Below are 20,420 nucleotides of genomic sequence, written 5' to 3'. Positions count from 1 at the left end.
GGGAGGAGGTGTAGATCGAGAATAGGAGAAGTCCAATAACAGAACCTTGGGGGGACCTAGATGGAGAAAGTTAAAGGAGGTTAATTGGATCCTGTCTAAATTGGCCCTAGTATGTGTATGTATGAGTATAAGTTAGGGACCTTAGATTGTACGTCCCTTGAGGGTTAGGGACTGATGTGAATGTACAATATATGTGTGTGTGTGTTAAGTGCTGCGTAAATTGATGGTGCTATAGAAGTACTTGCAATAAATAAATAGAATTAAAAAAGGAGAGGTAGAGGTAGAATTGTGACATTGAAGGTGCAGTGGGATAGGTAAGTTGAGAATAGCGAACAGTGCAATCATGGAGACCACAAAAAATGTGTTTTTTAAGAAAGAGGGGGTTGTCAACCATATCAAGGGAAGCTGAAAGGTCAAGAAGTAAGAGTATAGAATAGCGTCCATTGGTTTTAGCAGTTAATAAATTGTTTGTGTGTTCAGAGCAGTTTCTGTGGAGTGTTAAGGGTGAAATCCAGACTGAAGGGGATCAAGAAGGTACTTTTTAGTGAGAGGGTCGCTCAGTTGGTTGTAAACCAGGCATTCATGGAGCTTGGAGGAAAAGGGGAGCAAGAAGATGGGGTGTAGGTTAAGATTGGTAGGATCCAATGAGGGCTTTTTAAGTATGGGGGTAACATGTTTTAGAAAGAGGGGGAAGATGCTAGAAATGAGGGAAAGATTGAAGATGTGAGTTAGAGTGTGTAGGAAGACAGTGAGCAGGCAGGTATGTATATTTTGCTTCAGATGGAACATTACATGTATCTTCTACCATAAAAAGCCTGCCTGTTCAGTTTTCAAAAATGGGACTTTAGCTACACTTTAACCACTTCTGCAGGCATCTTCCTGGTATTGTTTTTTTCAGCCGGCTGTCTTTTTTTTTAAAAGCAATCCTAGTGGTTAATTAGCTACTGGATAGCTTTTACAAGTAGTAGGTAGGAATGCCTCCCCACTCCCACCACCTTATGCATATGTAAACAGCGATCACACCACAAACGCGAGGTATCACCGCGAACATCAGATGGAGGGCAGTAATTCTAGCACCAGACCTGCTGTGTAAATCAAAAATGGCAGCCTATAAAGACTTTTAAAGCATTGTTGCGGAGGAGTGTAGAATTTTAAATTGTGTTTTGTATCTATTTACTCAGGTAAACATCATCTTTTATATTTTAACAATCAGGTATTATATTGTCTTTTGTGCATTAAAAAAATGCTTTTTAAAAACTACAACGCAAATACCATGCAACATAAAAAAAGAAAAAGCACCACACATCATTATATCATGCAGGGGTGTCAAACTGGTGGCCCTCCAGCTGTTGCAAAACTACAACTCCCATCATGCCTCTGCCTTTGGGAGTCATGCTTGTAACTGTCAATCTTGCAATGCCTCATGGGATTTGTAGTTTGGCAACAGCTGGAGGGCCACCAGTTTGACACCCTAGCGGTCTAGGGCCTCTGCTTTTAAAAAATATATATATTATTTGGGGTTTCGAAGTAATTTTCTAGCAAAAATACAGATCTTTACACGTAAAAGAAAAGAATCAGAAAAGGCCTGGTCCTAAAGTAGTGAAGGCGCACCCTCCTTGCTGCCGTTACCTGTTCGGCCAGTGGTTAAACCAACGTTTACATGTGTAAAATTAATACCAAGTTGGAGGGCGAACGCACATTTTGGGCAGGTAAATGACACGGTACAGCGTGAATAGGCCGACTAGGAAAATGAAGGCGAAGGATTTGTCGGGCCGTGCATACAGTGAGGGCTCTGAGATCACAGACTAGGCACAGTTCATTGTTCCCGTCTAGGACAGGAGAAGTGAAAGTTAGTCTGGTCCCCGGTCAGACAATAGACGGTGTACACGGACAAGGACTGGGCCTGTATGTGTCGGTGTTGTTATTGTTACTCCCCTCCTCCTCCTCCTCAGTCCCGGAGGACACCTCTCCTCCCCCTTCTGCTTCCCACGTGCTAGCTCCCCTCTGGGCTCCGGCGCGGAGACGGTTAATGTGACGGCGGAAGCATCCTGTGCGGAGCCGCGTCACTTCAGTGTCACATCCCGAGCGGTCGCGCGTATCCCTCCTCCGCCGCCGCCGCTGCGGCTCTAAATAAAGACCCCAGGCGAGCAAAGAGCGCTACGGAATCCTCGTACCGGATACACCGACACAGGCCCCGCCCTCTTCGCCGCCTCCCCCCCCAGCTTCCGGAGCCGTACTGTTCCTCTGTGTGAGTGCCGGGGGGGTTCCTGAGGCCTGAGCGCTTCCCATCGCCGAGAGCCCGGCTCGTCTGGACTATTTTTTCTCCGGGCAAGAGCGGGCAGGAAGATGGCGCCCTAGTGCTCAGAGAGGGAGAGGGACGGAGCGGCCTGCTGCCTGGGAGGGGGAAGAAGAAGCACAGGAAGCGGCGACATTGGAGACGGACGGAGCAGTGGGCCGGCTGAGCCGGGGCATGGAGTGAATCGGGCCGCGGGAGGCCGGAGCTGCACACCGGGAAGAGAAAGAGAGAGGGAGGGCCCGCGCTGCATCTGCTGACCGGGGGAGATGGGGCTGTGCCTGACCCGGCCGCTGTAGAGGTGAGAGAGGCGGGCTGGGTGGGACGGGAAGATGGTGGATGTGATGGCCAGACACAGAGTGCGGGCTCTGGGGCCATGGGTGCGGTGTGTCCCGCCTGGCCTCCTAGGGTCGGGAACAGTGCTGGAGAGGGGCGGCCTTTGTCCCTCCATCCACTCCTCTTCATCATGGCTTACTCTGGGAAACTTTCATCTCCAGGCCCCAGCAATGTCACCATGGCCAGGATGTGGGGGCCCTTCACACGTTTTTGGGGGCCCACCTCAATTCTGCTCTTTACAACAGGTCGCCGAAGGTAGCATGCATCAACGTCCTGCAACTCTCTTTCTAAAAAAGCGCTGTGACCACTATCCCCTACAGATCGCCAGGCACAATCTTCATTCACACGGCTGTAAAAATGTCCCTGATCTTATTACACATGTGTTTTTTCTAGGAGAAAAGTTCCTGCGCAATGATCAATAAAACGCATGTGTATAAGTTCCGGTTCACACATACGGGGTGTGGGAAGTGCAGTGATTCCTGCATGTTTCCTGCAGCGCATTGGGAGTCCGCTGCGGGTGTCAATACAAAGTTAACAGCCCAATCACAGTGTGCGTTGCCTGCCCCGGATGGCATGGTATAAAATGACCATGCGATGTGGTTGCGATGTAGCTCCAAAAAAAAGTGCCTGCATTTTTGGTGTGATTTGAGCCCATTCAAAATGAACAGGATCAAATGGCACCGCACAGGAATGTGGTGCAGTTCCTGTGCGATTTCACATGCAAGCTGCAGTGTGAACCCAGGCTAGAGCTCCATTCACAGCTGGATGTTTTATATCACGGGTGGCTTCATAACACTGCAAAAAATGACAAATCGCATAACGTGAATTTCAAGTGTCATTACTTTAATGGCACCTAAAAACGCGGTTCACTTCTGCCACAATTGTGGCGCTGCAAACCACATCGCATGAAACATGCTACCCAAAAGAAGCGCCTGCTCCTTTTTGGGCGACAAGCTTCATGAGATGTGGTTCGCTGGGATTACAGCGTGTTTTATCGCACTTCAGCTGCTCGTGCTTTTTAGCTGGCATTAAAATAGCATTTGAAATTCACATTGTGCGACTTGTCTATTATGAAGAGCATTTTGAAATTGCGGGCAGAATCGTGGCAGTTCTGCTCGCAATTCAAAATGTCCAGGTGGGAATGAAACCTAAGTGCGTAAAGATGCGTACAGAATTTGTTTTTATGATAACTTATTTTTTTACTTTTTGTTTACATGTGTACAAATGCATATTAGATGTGTAAGCCCAAAAATCACATGTTCTTTGACAGATTGTTTTACATATCTGAATGCAGTGCATATTGATGCACCTCTGTGAATGGCTCCATAGAAAACAATGCAGCTGTGTTCAGATCCGTAGTTCAAAAACACTTGGATGTGCATTTTTTTTTTTTATGGCTGTGTGAATTAAGGCTAATCGTAATATTTTTCTGGATTTATATTGTGCCAACAGTCTGTGCAGCACCTTAGAGAATAAGGCTTTATGCACACATTGCTCCTTTGGAAACCTCTTCTTGCAGGAGAAAAGAAGCTGAAAAAAAATGGTTGCATTTTTTTTTTTTTTCTTTACTGTTAAAAGAAAAAAAGTTGTTTTTTCACAAGCAGTTATGTGCATTCGAGTGTTCTGTTGGCTAGGATATTAATCCTGACAATTAAAATGCAGTAACATGTTTAAGTGCATTTTTTTTTTTTTTTTTTTGTTTTGCTTGAACACTTCTCTCCTGTAAACGCAAGTGATGCTGTAGGGTTTTTTTTTTTTGTCTGTAAACACCTGCATGGGCATGTAGGTTAACATGGAGGAGTGTTTAGAGCCAGAAAGAAAAAAACTGAAAGGTCTCAAAGTGGCATGGTTTTTTTTTTTTTTTTTCCTGTGTGTGTAGTTCAGTGTGCATGAGACCTAAAGGGAGACAGTATAGATACAGTTAGGGCCATTTCATAGTGTGATGACCTAAATATTACCGCACTGCAAGAACACCAGTCAATGCTAGGACATGCGAAAAACAATTGTCGTATTTAGAGTGCAATGCAGGCCAGAGTTGTGCCGCAGTACGCTGCGATAAGATTTATTATTTATTTCAGGTACTTATATAGCGCCATCCATTTACGCAGCGCTTTACACATATATATTGTACATTCACATCAGTCCCTAACCCTCAAGGGGTGTACAATCTAAGGTCCCTAACTGACGACCCTAGTACTGCCAGGCGGAAGTGCTAACCATTTAGCCACTGTGCTGCCCATAAGATTTAGATATGCTGCGTTTTTATCACAGCATACAGGACAGGAGCACACGTTGCTGTACAGCAGCGCAACGCCCTGTGGTGCTGTTCAGTTATATGAATGAAGTGTCCGTTTGTACACTTCAAATAAAGTGGAGTAAAAAAAAAAAGGGAGTTGTTTGATGCCTTGAATCGCACTCATCCCATCACCTACCACAAGCTCACTGCAGCTGGAAAAGACAGATGCTGTGGTTTAGCTAGGTTCACACCTGTGTGGGTGATTGCCCTTGGGGTGCCTTTAGGAGGTGCTATCAATCCTAATGACACCCCCCCAAGCACTGGAAACTGCAATGCTGTTTCCTGCAGTGGGAACCGCACTGCACTTGTGGTTTCCATGCAGGCAGCGTTTTCAGGAGGCATTGGAGCCCACTGAAATGAATGGGGCTGCTGTGTCAGTGCGAAACACGGCTCGTGGTGCAGCACAAGTGTGAACCTAGCTTTAGTGTGCGGCAGCTGTCCAGGGCAGTGTGAATGGGCCCTTACAGTTCAGTACAAGAGTGTTAGGGGGGCCTGCTCCTAAGAGCTTACAGCCTAAAAGGAGAGGCAACAATGTCCTTTAGGCTGATCATACAGTGTACAATGTCCTTTAGGCTGATCATACAGTGTACAATCTCCATTTAGATCTACCATCAACATGTAATACAAGGACCTGTCTGGTTTAATAGTAGTTGAATGGATGGTTTAGTTTTATCCTTTTGTCCTGAAACCAATTTTGTAATATAGTTTTGATAACGCAAAAGGAGATGTCTATAATCAGATTGTGTTCTATATGGTGATGATCCTTAGATCTACCAACAAGTATGAACTGCAAGGTCCTGCATATTAACCTCCTTAGCGGTTTTCCCGAGTGTAGCTCGGGGTAAAATTTGAGTACCAAGAGCAGTAACCCCGAGCTACACTCGGGCTTACCATGCGGCGTTGCTCAGGGGGTCCCTGCAGCACTTACCTTGTCCGCTCCCGCGATGTGTCCACTGCAGTGTCCCCGACCATCTCCTCCGGCCGATGCCGGCATCCGGCTACCGTGTTCCAGTCCCTGTGACGTCGGGACGTACGGGCGCCAGAACCGGCGGGAAATTTGAAATTTTTTAAAAATGTAATTTTTGCTGTCATTGCTGTTTCAATGCATTTCACATATATTTTGTCCCTACTGCTTTGTCCTGTGCCCTGCCTGCATTTTGACTGTTCTTTCTGCCTGGAAACTTAGAAAAGTCCATGGCGTCCAAAAAGCATCCCTTTACGTCAAAAGCGGTTTTAGACCAGCTAGAGAACAGCGATAGTAAATCAGAACCACTTGCAGAATTGAGTGATTATTCGTGGGGAAATTCGTCATCAGACACTGAAAACGATTTTGCGACTTTGCTCAGCGATGTGCGAATTTGCCTCTGTATTTCAAATTTCAGTGTTTTTGGTTTGATTATATTATTGAATTAAATTTATTATTATATTTTTTATGATTATTTATTAAATTATAATTTATGATTTTGTGTTTCAAGTTTTATCATATCCGGAATGTTTACTAGACTCTTCGGACAGATTGCAGTGAGTTATTCCTAAAAATTACAGCGTACAATAAAAAACTACATATTTCCATGCAAAAAAATGGTACCGCTTTCAGCACAAAAAATCGGAAAGAATCATACCGCCGAGGAGGTTAATGCTCAGCTGCTTACATATACATGTCCATGGGGGTCTGAAGTTGTGCGCTGAAAGGACGCTCCCAACAAATTGACCAAGCGTTCACCAGCCGCTCTGTCTCTTTGTGATTTTTGAGCCCTGACCCACTGTCCCAATCTCGTGTTTGAGACACCACCTCTGGTTTTAAGACTCAAAGGTTAAGTTCACTTTTTTTTTGTTTTAAAATAAATAAATAAATACACATCTTTTTACAGTTGGTGTGTTTGTGTTTTTGTTTTGTTTTTTTTTTTTTATTAACCAGGAGCCTGCAACGTATTGCTCGCGCAATCAGCAAATTGTGGGTGCAGTGCAGGACTCCTGCAGATGGTCAGTGTAAGCTGTCTGGTCATACCTCGTACAAGCAGGCAATTACACTCTGGCAGGAAAAAACAATGGACTACCTAGAATGCTCAACAGCGCTCTGGTAGTAAACTGAAAACTACAAGCCGTCAGCTGCAAGGGCTGTTGGTACTTGTGGAACCCCCATTCATAGAACTCTATAAATGAATGACGTGGCAAAGTCTGGCATGGCCACTTTTTATTGTGACAGTTTGGAGAAAAGATCTCTGGATTGCTGTCACTAGAGGCAGCGGGTCAGGAAAAGGCAGCAGCAGGGGAAACATGTAAGGCTCCATGTACCCGGGATGTTTGGAAAACTCTTCTGAATGATGGAAACTGACTGGAAAACGTAGGTCAAAAAATGTCTGTTTAGCCAGGTTTGCATAACACCTTTTATGAGGTTATGTTTAGAAGTGTTTTTTTAACATCACCTCAGAAGACCTTCCAAAATGCCCAGAATGCACTGAAAAACAGTAGAAAATTAACTGTTTCAGACATTTTGAGAGAAACTGAGAACATAGAAGCAGAGAGAGCAGTATGTGATGAGATTACCTGTCTTTTCTGGTTGTATTCACTATGGATTCACTATGGATCCCATCATGAGCATAATGCAGCACGTTCTACCATTTGTTCCTTCACGCAAAACCTGGAACTGACTGCGCTGGTGTACCGGGTCCATTTGAATACATGGAAAACACTTTCCATGCATTTCTCATGATGAAGGATCTGGACAGCATCTGGATATGGAACAGTTAAAAATGCTTCTAAACGCAAATGCTTATAAACGCAGTTAGCTGTGTTTACAAGTGGTTGGTGTTTGAAATGCTGATAAAATCTACTCCTGAATGCAAGTTTGGTTCATTCAAAAAAAGACACTAAACTCAACTGCCTGTAAACGACTGTGTGTAAATGGACACATAGGAAAACATTAGGGTGAGTTCAGGGGCTGCTGAATATAATGCAGAAAAGCTCCTGAACGTCAGTTTATCAGCTGCAGTGTACATGAACCCTAACCTGTTCCCAAAGGTGAACTTGTCCTTTAAAGCACCACAGTGGGCAATGGGAAATGGCTAAGGAGTATTGGCTACCCGGCTCCTGGGATTTTGCCAGCCCTGTATAATAGTACTCAAAAGTCAGCTTTTGTACAGGTTGAAATCCTCTCTATGGAAATGGATCCCAATTATTATTTTTGTTTCTATGAAAGAAAAGCAAAAATTGCAAAAACCTGTCCTTTAGCCTGGGTTCACATACACGCGGTGCAGTAAATCACATATGATTCACACAGGAACCGCACCGCATTCCTGTGCAAATCACATGCGATTTGTGTGCGGTGCGAGTGGAGCCATACATTTTGTATGGCTCCAATCACACTGCACCAAAAACGTGCAGGACCCTTTTTTTTGGTCCGTGCTAGAATCGATTTGCATCGGTCTGCACTAACATCGGATCGCGTCGGTATTCACACCCATGCAATCCGATTCTGCACATTGCACCGCGTTTTGGGGACCACTTTCGGGGTGTTGTTAACATACACACCCGCAGCGTTTCGCATGAACGGGGTGCGATTCTGATGCGGTGCGGAATTCGCAATGAATGCGCTGAGATTTCCTCACTGCATCAGTGTGAACCAGGGTTTAACCACTTCTATACCGGGCACTTCTACCCCCTTCCTGGCCAGGCCAATTTTCAGCTTTCAGCGCTGCCACACTTTGACATTTGCGCAGTCATGCAACACTGTACCCATATGAAATTTTTATCATTTCTTTTTCACACAAGTGAGCATTCTTTAGGTGGTATTTAATCACCACTGAGTTTTTTTGTTTTGCTAAATAAAACACCTGAAACTTGTGGAAAAAAAAACACACTTTTCTTCGTTTCTGTTGTAAAATTTTGCCAATAAACATTTCTTCATAAATTTAGGTAAAAATTTATTCTGCTACACTTTTTTTTTTTTTTTTCTTTTTCAAATGTTTCTATTTTTATTAAATTTTTTTTTTTTTTTTTTTTACTATTTTTATTTTTCAGCACATTGTGACCAAAGCAATACAATATTACCATTGTAGCATTGAACTACTCTGGGCAAGTGATTTTTTTCCTAACACATTATGCTTGCTAATACCAATGTATTTCATTGATATTTGCAATCATTGTTACTGAATGAAACTGATTCATTCAGTGTCTTGTGATTAGCTGTGATTGGGCAAAGCTGATCACATGATACAGATTTATTTATTTCAGGTTCTTTATATAGAGCTGTCAATTTGCGCAGTGCTTTACATATATATTGTACATTCACATCAGTCCCTAACCCTCAAGGGGCGTACAATCTAAGGTCCCTAACTCACATTCATACATACACATACTAGGGCCAATTTAGACCGGATCCAATTAACCTACCAGCATGTCTTTGGAGTGTGGGAGGAAACCGGAGTACCTGGAGGAAACCCACACAGGCACAGGGAGAACATGCAGACTCCAGGCAGGAGGTGCCATGGCTGGGTTTCGAACCAATGACCCTAGTACTTCCAGGCGGAAGTGCTAATCATTTAGCCACTGTGCTGCCCAGATGGGCTGTGATTGGCCCTGTCTGTATCATGTGACTGCCTTGACCAGTCACAGCTAACAACATTACTGTATACAATGGATGGCATGACAGGAAGCCATCCATTGTATACAATTGACATGTGAGTGGTCACATGACACTGGCAACGGGCCGGTGTAGTGATATGTCATCGGCTGTGGATACAGCCAGTGATAGATTGCGTGGCCGCGGGAGCAGCTTGTTTTGACAGGACGTCATACGATGCCCAGTCACGAGTATCGCGAGTATCCCGCCCGGCCATCAATCTGCTATAGGCTGGGTGGGAAGGTGTTAATGTGTATTCTACATAGCATTAATTGCAAAACATACTCCGTGCCATGCAATATAAACTTATGTGAGCACTACCTAACACACAGAATCACGTGTACAGTCATATTTTGTGGGAAAAAAACCTGGAATGGTCATCTACCTGGAGAAGTGTGAACGAGGCCTTCTCTTTGGGACGTGCTCAGATCTACCAGATGTCTGATTTCTAAGGACAACCCTGTCTTTTGAGAGATTGTCACTAATTTGAGTGTTTGATTAACCTAAAAATCATATCTGTTACGTTTTAGTTTTTAGTATTTGTACTGTTTTTAAGCTAATGTTTTAATACTTTTAAAATTTCAGCAACTATGCATTTTGAAAAGTCCTACGTTTCAGACGTATTCGATTTCAGGAGCACATGTGGCTGCCTTGGCCTACAGAAGCTAGAGCCCAGTGTGTGTATGGAGGAAATGTAAACTTTTTTATTTTACAGTAATGCTGTTTGCAAATATTAATTTGTTTTGTTTGCAAAGAACAGTACTGTAAATGAGCGCTGCCAGAGTTGTCTTTGAGTTGGTGATAGAAGCCCAGCATTGCCTATAAATCAGTTTGATGAACTTTGTGTTCAGAGGTTGCTGTGTCCTGGGCACATGGGTACATGTACAGTGGGGATCGAAAGTTTGGGCACCCCAGCTAACAATTTGTATTAATGTGCATAAAGAAGCCAAGGAAAGATGGAAAAATCTCCAAAAGGCATCAAATTACAGATTAGACATTCTTATAATATGTCAACAAAAGTTAGATTTTATTTCCATCATTTACACTTTCAAAATAACCAAATACAAAAAAATGACGTCTGCAAAAGTTTGGGCACCCTGCAGAGTTAATATCTTGTACTGCCCCCTTTGGCAAGTATCACAGCTTGTAAACGCTTTTTGTAGCCAGCCAAGAGTCTTTCAATTCTTGTTTGAGGTATCTTTGCCCATTCTTCCTTACAAAAGTCTTCCAGTTCTTTGAGATTTCTGGGCTGTCTGTCACGCACTGCTCTTTTAAGGTCTATCCATAGATTTTCAATTATGTTGAGGTCAGGAGATTGTGAAGGCCATGGCAAAACCTTCAGTTTACGCCTCTTGATGTAATCCCCCGTGGATTTCGAGGTGTGTTTAGGATCATTATCCATTTGTAGAAGCCATCCTCTCTTTAACTTCAGCTTTTTCACAGATGGCATCAAGTTATCATCCAAAATTTGCTGAAATTTTATTGAATCCATTTTTCCTTCTACTCGTGAGATGTTCCCTGTGCCACTGGCTGCAACACAACCCCAAAGCATGATTGATCCAACCCCATGCTTAACAGTTGGACAGAGGTTCTTTTCATTAAATTCTGTGCCCCTTCTTCTCCAAACGTACCTTTGCTCATTCCGGCCAAAAAGTTCAATTTTAACCTCATCGGTCCACAGAACTTGTTTCCAAAATGCATCAGGCTTGTCTATATCTTCACTTGCAAAGTTCAAACGATGATTTTTGTGGTGAGGACGTAGAAGAGGTTTTCTTCTGATGACTCTTCCATGAAGACCATATTTGTACAAGTATCTCTTTATAGTGGAATAGTGTACCACAACTCCAGTGTCTGCCAGATCTTTCTGGAGGGATCGCGCAGTCAAACGTGGGTTTTGAATTGTTTTTCTCACAATCTTGCGAGCTGTTCTGTTTGATATTTTTCTTGGTCTTCCAGATCTTGCTTTAACTTCCACTGTTCCTGATGACTGCCATTTCTTAATTACATTCCGAACAGAGGATATTGACATCTGAAAACGCTTTGCTATCTTCTTATAGCCTTCTCCAGCTTTGTGAGCGTCAACTATTTTCAGTTTTCTAGACAACTGCTTAGAACCCATGGTGCTGATTGTTGGGGCAAGGTCAGATGAGTCCGGGCATTTAAAACCTTTGAGATTGACATCACCTGGTCTTCCCAGACGATGATTGAGAACAATCCATGACACTGGCAGGTCTCAGCTTGGCAAAGGGGCAGTGCATGCTATAAATTCTGCAGGGTGTGCAAACTTTTGCAGACGCCATTGTTTTGTTTTCTGTTATTTTGAAAGTGTAAATGATGGAAATAAAATCTAACTTTTGTTGACATATTATAAGAATGTCTAATCTGTAATTTGATGCCTTGTGGAGATTTTTCCATCTTTCCTTGGCTTCTTTATGCACATTAATACAAATTTTTAGCTGGGGTGCCCAAACTTTCGATCCCCACTGTACATCCTTGTTCCAGGTTATTTTGTTGTTCCTATATATAATATGAACCCAGTTTTTTTGGAAGGTTCCCATACCCCCCCCTCAGTTTAATTCCCTATTCTTTTGTGCCGCATAGACTTTTATCTGCCTAAATTAGACTTTTGTTCTTCCTAGTTATCAGTAGTGTGTTGTGTGTGGGTGTTTTTGTTGTTGTTGTGTTTTTTTTTTTTTTTTTTTTTTTCTTCTCTTGTTTTCACAGTATGTAATGCATCATTTGTGTATGCACGCATGGTTTATCTATGCAACAGGGTGTGCAGGATGGCTGCATGGAGGAGTAGTGCTACATGTGCTATTAACTATTTTTTTTTTAAGTATATGTCACACTGAGAATATTTGTAGCCTTTGTATATTTGCTTCTAAAAATAGCTTCTCTTGGCAGAACTTTGCACAGCAGCATGCGTTCATATTATCCGAATTGGTCCAATATAGTGCGTCTTGTACATGATAAAGTGTGACTTCCACCTGTGCTGCATGTTGTTCATAGTGTATTTTGCAGTGTGCATCATAGTTACACTTGGTAATGTAAGCTTTACCTGTGTACTTTACTGTACACATTATTTTATAGGTTCTTAATATTGTGTATACTTTTGACAGCTTCAGGGTAAGTACAGTATATTTGGTATAATTTATTTTTAGCAAATACACATATAGACAAGACCCCAGGTTTTATCTAAAACATATTTGATTTTGGGCTGCTGGTAATGTCTACAATTGAAGACATGAAACTGGCTTACAGCCCTTTAAGAACTGCAACATTAAGGCTCCATGCACACTAGCATTTTTTTTCTGCTCCCAGAAAAAAATGTTGAAGGGTCATAAATGCTATTAAAAATGAACCTTTTTTTTCAAGCTTTTTTTTTTTTTTTTTTTTTTTTTTTTTTTTTTTTTTTTTTTTACCCCTACTACATGTACTGTAAAAATGCTACTAAAAGCTGGCACAAAAATTGCTATTTTTTTCATCCAGGGTTTTTTTTTTTTTTTTTCTTCAGCTTATGAAAAACGATAGTGTGCATGGAGCCATAGTTGCAAACTTTGTGCTGCAACTATGAGTTTAAAGCCAATATTTAGTTTTGTACACCTGGTAGAGCGATCCGCCCCCTCTATATATTCTGGGGAGACCACTGACACTGAAAGTGAGGGACAATCTAACATTTATTTATTTATTTTTATTTCTGTCCCACATTCCCATGATTCCCATTGCAATATTGTGAATTGGTTATACTAATAAAAATTTTCATAAATTTATTTTAATATTTAATTTTAATGTAATTTCATATATTTACCCTGTCCACGTCATACAGCATGGATAGAGGAATCTCCTCTGGTGACTTTTGTAGTCCGAGAGACCGCCAACACCCCACGGCTATGTGAATACCCCAAAGATTTCCACCTGGATTTTGAATTGACTTTTGTGAAGCCGTATGGTGCAGACAGAGCCACCCATAGCTCAAATTTTGTCTGATTTAACGGGAGTCAGCCAAAATTTGAACCATACATGGCTAGCTTTAGTAGCATGTGTGTAAATTAAGCCTTGCCCCACATGTGTATCATGTCCATATGCATTCCTCTGCTGTTTTCCCGGTGTTGCTGCCAGGAAACCATCATCTGTATAAAATGTCACCTGTTTAGGAGACCTACAATGTCACTCTCCTCCATTTAACCTGGGCATAGATGGACCAGTTCTTTTGATCAGCCAACCGACTGATAAAAAGAAACAAACCGATATCCCCATCCACATATTCGAGGTGGATGGTGGAATCCTCTTAGCTGCGCTTTTTGTTTTCTGACAGTTGGACTCCTTCACTATCAGAATGCGCTGATTGATGCCACATTTTCCAACAAGTCTGTTTTAGAGCAGTTGGTCCTTAGATTGACTGCTATCGAATGGAAACCCCCATAGCTGGATTGACATTGTTGGTCCCTGCTGAACTGGCCAAATTTTAGATCAATCTGTGGCAAGAGAAGTGAAAAGAGAAACTTGGCAATCATTGCTGAAGTTTTGAATAGCAGGCAAAGCAATACGTAATTTATGTGGAATCTTTATAGGTACCCTTGGTCATATAAATAGCAGCCATATTTTGTAAATTTTGAAGAGCTCTGTTACAATTTAAACGAGATGCAAATGCCTTGTGAAAGCGGGTAACCTGGTGCTAACACTCTTTGCCTACATAGCAGTTAAAGGAAATCTATGGTCACAACATACACTTTCATTTTATAAGCTCACCATTGTAATAATGGATGTAATGTATTGCAATGTCAACAAAGGATAGTTATGGTTGACAAGCCAGTAGAAGCTGACTTAAAAAATGTTCTTTCATGTTGTGAGAGCTACCTGTTTTCTGGCCATTTCTTTCTACAACTACCTGGACTTCTGGAATGCTTTGCAGTTTTTCCTCTGCTGGTTTTAATTTTTAAGGAATACATATCCCATTATACCTGATTTCCTGTACTGGCTCCACCTCCAATTCTTCACAGCACTTCTTTAGTTCAGAAGACAGGCTCTGTGAATGCTGTGACACAGCACTGCTTACCCATAGGACATAGTAAATACGTGTCATAGAAATTATGGAAGTTTGGGAACATGTACAAACTTAACGATGGTTCAGAGCAGGGCTCGACAAATCTGAGGCGCCAGGTCACCTTGGCGACTAGAAATTGCATCCTGGTGCCTGGTTTCAAACACTGCCTCCCATTGGCTTCAATTCAAAAACTCCTGTCAATAGCAATCCTATATGAGCACTTATCTCCGCATGCTACTCTACTCTATTACTTGCGAGTCTGGAATGCACCGTGGCCCACTGGCACAGGGTCCTTTTTGTAATGACACTCAAAACACAATACATGTGGATCACATCTGTGTAAACCACCTTAATAGGAATACATAATATCTAGCCTGTCAAGTGATCTGTGAGTTACAAAACTCATCAAGAAGTGTGTGTATTGGGGCGGCTCCATTCATTCCTGGGCATTTTGGGATCGCAGCAGGTTCAGGTGCCATTATTTTCAATAATGCAAATTTCATCACGTGAAGCTTGTCGTCCAAAAGCTGCCTTGCCCCAGGTGCTGACAGCTCATGCTTCGCTAAAAAAATTTTTTTCTTTAGCTGGCTTTTAGATTCAAAGAAAATTTGTCAAGCCCTGGTTCAGAGTAATAGGAGTAGGCGTTTTTCCTATTTAATAACATTAGGCTGTCTTTTTGTTTCTTGAATTCCTCAGTGAGGTATGCAAGATATGGGCAGATGCAATAATCACTAGGATGTAGCAAAACCTTGTTCTCTTTGGACCTACTGATGGATGCAGTATATACATGTATAAAGGTTCTGTTTTTTGTTTTTTTTTTTTTCCCCCCAGTGAAAAGGACAGCTTAGCCATAGGGCTGGGGAGATTTACAGCATGCCTGTAAAGCGTGGTGGGATAACATTCAAAATGCTGCCTACCATGTCGTTACTGCCCTGTTGGTAGTGTTTCGTAATTCACTCACTGCTTGCTTTTTATTGGGCTGTGGCTGGCAACCTTTATACACAAAGGTTTGCTGGTTATACCTGTATACCTATATATGTATATTGTGTGTTGTAAGAGTAAATTCAAATACAGTCAAAGTGTGTTAAGTCGAAGTCCTCATGCACACTTGACGTTTTTACAGCGGCTGTTTTTGGCTTTTGACGTTTTTTTTTTTTTTTTTTAAACAGCTAGTAAACCCCCAGCATGTTACAGCATGTTATCCTATGTGTCCATTCACACAGACTGTACAATGTTTTTTGGCTGGAAAAAACCCCCCAGGACTAGTGGGTTTCTAGAGGAGTTTTTTAGCTGTAAAAATGCTCCAACACTGGAAATCATGGCAAAATTGCTGCTAAACGCTAATGCAAAAACGCTAAAAAAAAGCAGAAAAACTCATGTTTTTAACGTGACTTTACACCGCTAACATTATCAGCGTTCTCAATACGTCCAATGTGCATGGGGACTTAAAATGTTTTTCAGGGTTTTTACTTGACAGGAAGTGGGTGGGGGGTAAAGGATGCAGGTAAAAAAATGTGCATTTATTATTTTTATTTATTAGAAGCTTGCATAACATTGCACCTGTGATCAACAGATAGCGGGTGCAATGCAAGGCTCCTGCAGAATGTCAGTGTAGCTGTCTGCCCGGACCTCGTGCTTACCAGCACCCTGGTAGTTCATATTGAACTATAAGTTGTCAGCCATTGCAGTTCTCCCATTCACAGAACTCTGTGAATGAATGACTCGGCTGGGTGGAGAGATCCCAGCACAGCCACAATTTTTCCTTTTAAATTGTGACAATTGGTGTGGGGAGAGGGTCCCTGGCCTGCTGTCACAACAGGGCCTTGGAAGGTTGTGGGGGCTGTTCATTTATTAACATGTTACAACCTGGATACATGAAAGATGAACTTGGTCTGTAACCCCTTGACGCCAACCGTACACAAATTAGCGGCTTCACAGAATTGGGTTTTTTTTTTCCGTGGGACCGCTAATTTGCACAAAGACCAGGGTGTCACTGAGATCTAACAATCGGTACCCGGACCTCCTGATTCTGGGTCACCTGATTGCTGTGATGGCCTCTGATTGGCTATCACAGTTATCAGTACCTGTGAAGCCCCCCCCCCTGTTTTCTATCTCTGAATGGAGGAAAGAGATTCATTGTATCTCTCTCTCTCTTCCCCCCCCCCCCCCTTTTTCAGAGCGAGAAAAAAAGTACAGGTGTACTTTAGTTTGCAACCGCCTTGGTTAATGTAATTTTTGGTTTACGATTGAAAATCCATTGAAAATGATGCCTCGGTGTTTTTTTCTTTTTACAATTTTTTTTCGCAATACAAAGTGTATGTCGGTGCCGATTTTTTAAATGCAGTTGCCAGCTTTTTTTTTTTTCTTCACTATAGCTCCCAGAGCTGTCACTTTCCCTGGAGTTAAAGAAAGCTTTGTTTCTTTTAAGAAACTAAAAGGAAACCTTGTTTCTTTTAACTTGGAGAAATAAACTAAAAAAACTTTCTCTTTTAGCTGGGGGGGAAATTGACAGCTGAATCTCTGAGCTATAGTGAAGGAAAAAAAAAGCAGTAATTACATTTAAAAACGGGCACCATAATAATAACAATTATAAAAAAAGGCATGAGTACCCCCTTCCATCTATGCCAAGCCCTTCGGGTCTGTTATGGACTCCAAAGAAAAAAAAAAGCGTGGGGTCCCCCCAAAATCCGTACCAGACCCTTATCCGAGCATGCAGGTCAGGAAAGGAGGGGGGATGAGCGAGCTCCCCCCAAAACAATACCAGGCCACATGCCATCAAAATGGGGGGTGCTTTGGGGCAGGGGGGCTTAGCCCCCTCCCTCACCCCCCCAAAGCATCTTGTTGCTGGGGACAAGGGCCTCTTCCCCACAACCCTGGCCAGTGGTTGTGGGGGGTCTGTGGGCAGGGGGCTTATCAGAATCTGAAAGCCCTGTTTAACAAGGGGGCCCACAGATCCCAGCCCCCTGTTTGGGGTACATGGTCCAGATACTCCATTAAAAACAAAAAGTGTAGTGTGAAAAGACAGGACACTGTCTGACAAGTCCTTTTTTATTAAAATAAAAAACTAAAAGAATGTCGCCCGCAGTAGATCCAATGTCAAACACGATGCCTGCCACCGACAACACAAAAAAAGGCTCCGCGTCTGACGATGGCTTCCAGCCATCTGCCTGCTCCGGTGGTTTGACAGTTCTTAAGTAGGTAAGGGGCGGGGACATCACCTGAGTGACCCAGCCCATGTGACATCATTGATGTCACATGTGGTGGGGTCACATGCGTGATGCCCTCGTGTGGCCCCACCCCTTACCTATTTTTGTTCGGGTCGGCAGCAGGCACCATGATTGACGTTGGATCTACTGTTGGGGACATTAGTTTTTCTTTTAATAAAGGACTTGTCAAAGACCGTGTCCTGGCTTTTTTCACACTACACATTTTGTGTTTTTGTGAATGAGTATTGGGACCATGTACCCCATACTCATTCACATGGGGGGGAGGGATTCTGAAAAGCCCCCTGCCCGCAGACCCCCATAACTACCGGCCAGGGTTGTGGGGAGGAGGCCCTTGCCTTGCCCCAAAGCACCTTGTCCCTATGTTGAGGGCATGTGGCCTGGTATGGTTCAGGAGGGGTGGGGGAGTGCTCCCCCCCCCCCCCCCTTTCCTGACCTGCCTGGCTGCATGCTTGGGTAAGGGTCTAGTATGGATTTTGGGGGGGACCCTCATGCCAAATTTATTTATTTATTTTTATTTTGGGAGTTCCCTTCAAAATCCATACCAGACCGAAGGGCTTGGTATGGATGGGGGGGGGGGGGGGAAACCCCACGCTGTTTATTAATTGCTGGCATTTCTTTTACATTCAGCTGTCAGTGGGGAACCCTGCTGACAGCTGAAATGTTAACACTTTTTTTGTCACTACTAAAATACTGCATGACTTGATAAAATAACTCGTGGTATTTTAGTAGCGTTTACTTTTTTCTGACCCCAGGAACTGATTCATTGGTTTTCAATGCTTTCTATGGGAAACAGCATTTCGGTTTACGAATTTTTCGCTATACAAAAAGTTCCACAGAACTGATTTAAATTCGTTAACCGAGGTATGCCTGTGTGTGTTAAAAAAAAAATAAAAAAAAAATGCATAGATCAAGGTTTGATCTAGGTCTGTGCCAGGGTTGGTGTTTGGGACAAGGTCTGGGTCAAGGGTCAGGGTTTTTTTTTTGTTTTGTTTTTTTTAAATTGGAGTCAGTGGCAGGGTAAAAATAAAGCAACATTCGCACTTTCTGTACTGTACTACAGGTACAAACAACATACACACGTGGTATTGCTGTGATTGTCAGGAGCAGGAGAAATTATTTTGGGTTGTTTGGTGGTAGGCTATGGTAGTACCAAGAAATATACAGCTAAATTTAAAGGTGTGTTTGTTTTTTTGTTACTATTTTTGGCCAGTTTTCTTTGGTAATAATAATAAAAACAATCAAGATCTCCATTACCATTTACCACCAAATTAAAGCCCAATCTGTCCTGAAAAAAAAAGTTATAGTCCACCTGGGTGCACAAAATAGTTGTGGTGGTACACTAGATTGCCAAAGTATTTGGAACACCTAAATCCAATGATTTGGAGGGGTGTCCCATTACCTCCATGGCCACAGGAGTATAAAATCAAGTACCTAGGCATGCAGACTGCTTCTACAAACATTTGTAAAAAAATGGGTTGCTCTCAGGCGCTCCAGTGAATTCAAGCGTGATACCGTGATATGTTGCCACCTGTAAAATTTCCTTGCTACTAAATATCCCATGGTCAACTGATAGTAGTATTGTAACAAAGTAGAAGCAACTGGGAACGATAGCAACTCAGCCACTTAAAATGACAGAGTGGGGTCAGCGCATGCTGAAGAGCACAGTGCGCAGAAGTCACCAACTGTTTGCAGAGTCAATAGCTAAAGACCTCCCAAATTTCGTGTGGCCTTCAGATTAGCACAGCAACAGTGCGTAGAGAGCTGCATGAAATGGGTTTCCATGGCCAAGCAGCTGCATCCAAGCCTTACATCAAGTGCAATGCAAAGTGTTGGATGCAGTGGTGTAAAGCACGCTGCCACTGGACTCTAGAGCAGTGGAAATGTGTTCTCTGGAGTGACAAATGGCATTTCTCTGTCTGGCAATCCGATGGACATGTCTAGGTTTGGCGGTTGCCAGGAGAACAGTACTTGCTTGACTGCATTTTGCCAAGTGTAAAGTTTGGGGGGGGGATTATGATGTGCAGCTATTTTTTAGGGGTTGGGCTTGGCCCCTTAGTTCCAGTGAAGGGAACTCTTAAGGCGTCAGCATGCCAAGACATTTTGGACAATGTCATGCTCCCAACTTTGTGGGAAGAGTTTTGGGGATGGACCCTTCCTGTTTCAACATGACTGCTCACCAGCGCACAAAGTAAGGTCCATAAAGACATGTAATGGACATTCTAAACCTTGTGGACAGCCTTCCCAGAAGAGTAAAGCTGGTATAGCTGCAAAGGGTGGGCCTACTTTATATTGAACCCTACGGGCTAAGACTGGGATGGTTCTCATCCAGGATTTTACAATACTTGGCCCCTCAGTGCGGCAAAGTCAGTCTGCACCTTTAGCAGAGAAACGGCCCTAAAGCATAATGTTTCCACCTCTGTGTTTGACTGCAGGGATGGTGTTCTTAGGGTCATAGTCAGCCTTTTTTTTTTCTCGTCCAAACACGGTGAGTTGAGTTAATGCCAAAGAGCTCAATTTCGGTCTCATCTGACCACATCCTTCTCTGAATCATTTCAGATGTTCATTGGCAAACTTCAGTTTGGCCTGTACATTTACCTTCTTGA

General features: G+C 42.9%; 1 protein-coding gene across 1 annotated transcript in view; it reads left to right on the top strand.

The window, feature by feature from the left end:
• Positions 1-2,107: 2,107 nt before the first annotated feature.
• KMT2D (lysine methyltransferase 2D) overlaps positions 2,108-20,420 on the top strand; it is a 261,049-nt gene continuing 242,736 nt past the window's right edge. Inside the window, exon 1 of the mRNA XM_089679503.1 lies at positions 2,108-2,594. The gene's annotated coding sequence lies outside the window, so the exon portion shown is untranslated. The remainder of the gene's footprint in view (positions 2,595-20,420) is intronic.

This window comes from Staurois parvus, unplaced genomic scaffold (genome assembly GCF_062004578.1).
Source record: "Staurois parvus isolate SC_StPar_1 unplaced genomic scaffold, SC_StPar_1.0 ptg000017l, whole genome shotgun sequence".
Lineage (NCBI taxonomy): Eukaryota > Metazoa > Chordata > Amphibia > Anura > Ranidae > Staurois > Staurois parvus.
Note: the sequence above shows the minus strand (reverse complement) of the source record. Positions and strands in the feature narration are given on the sequence as shown.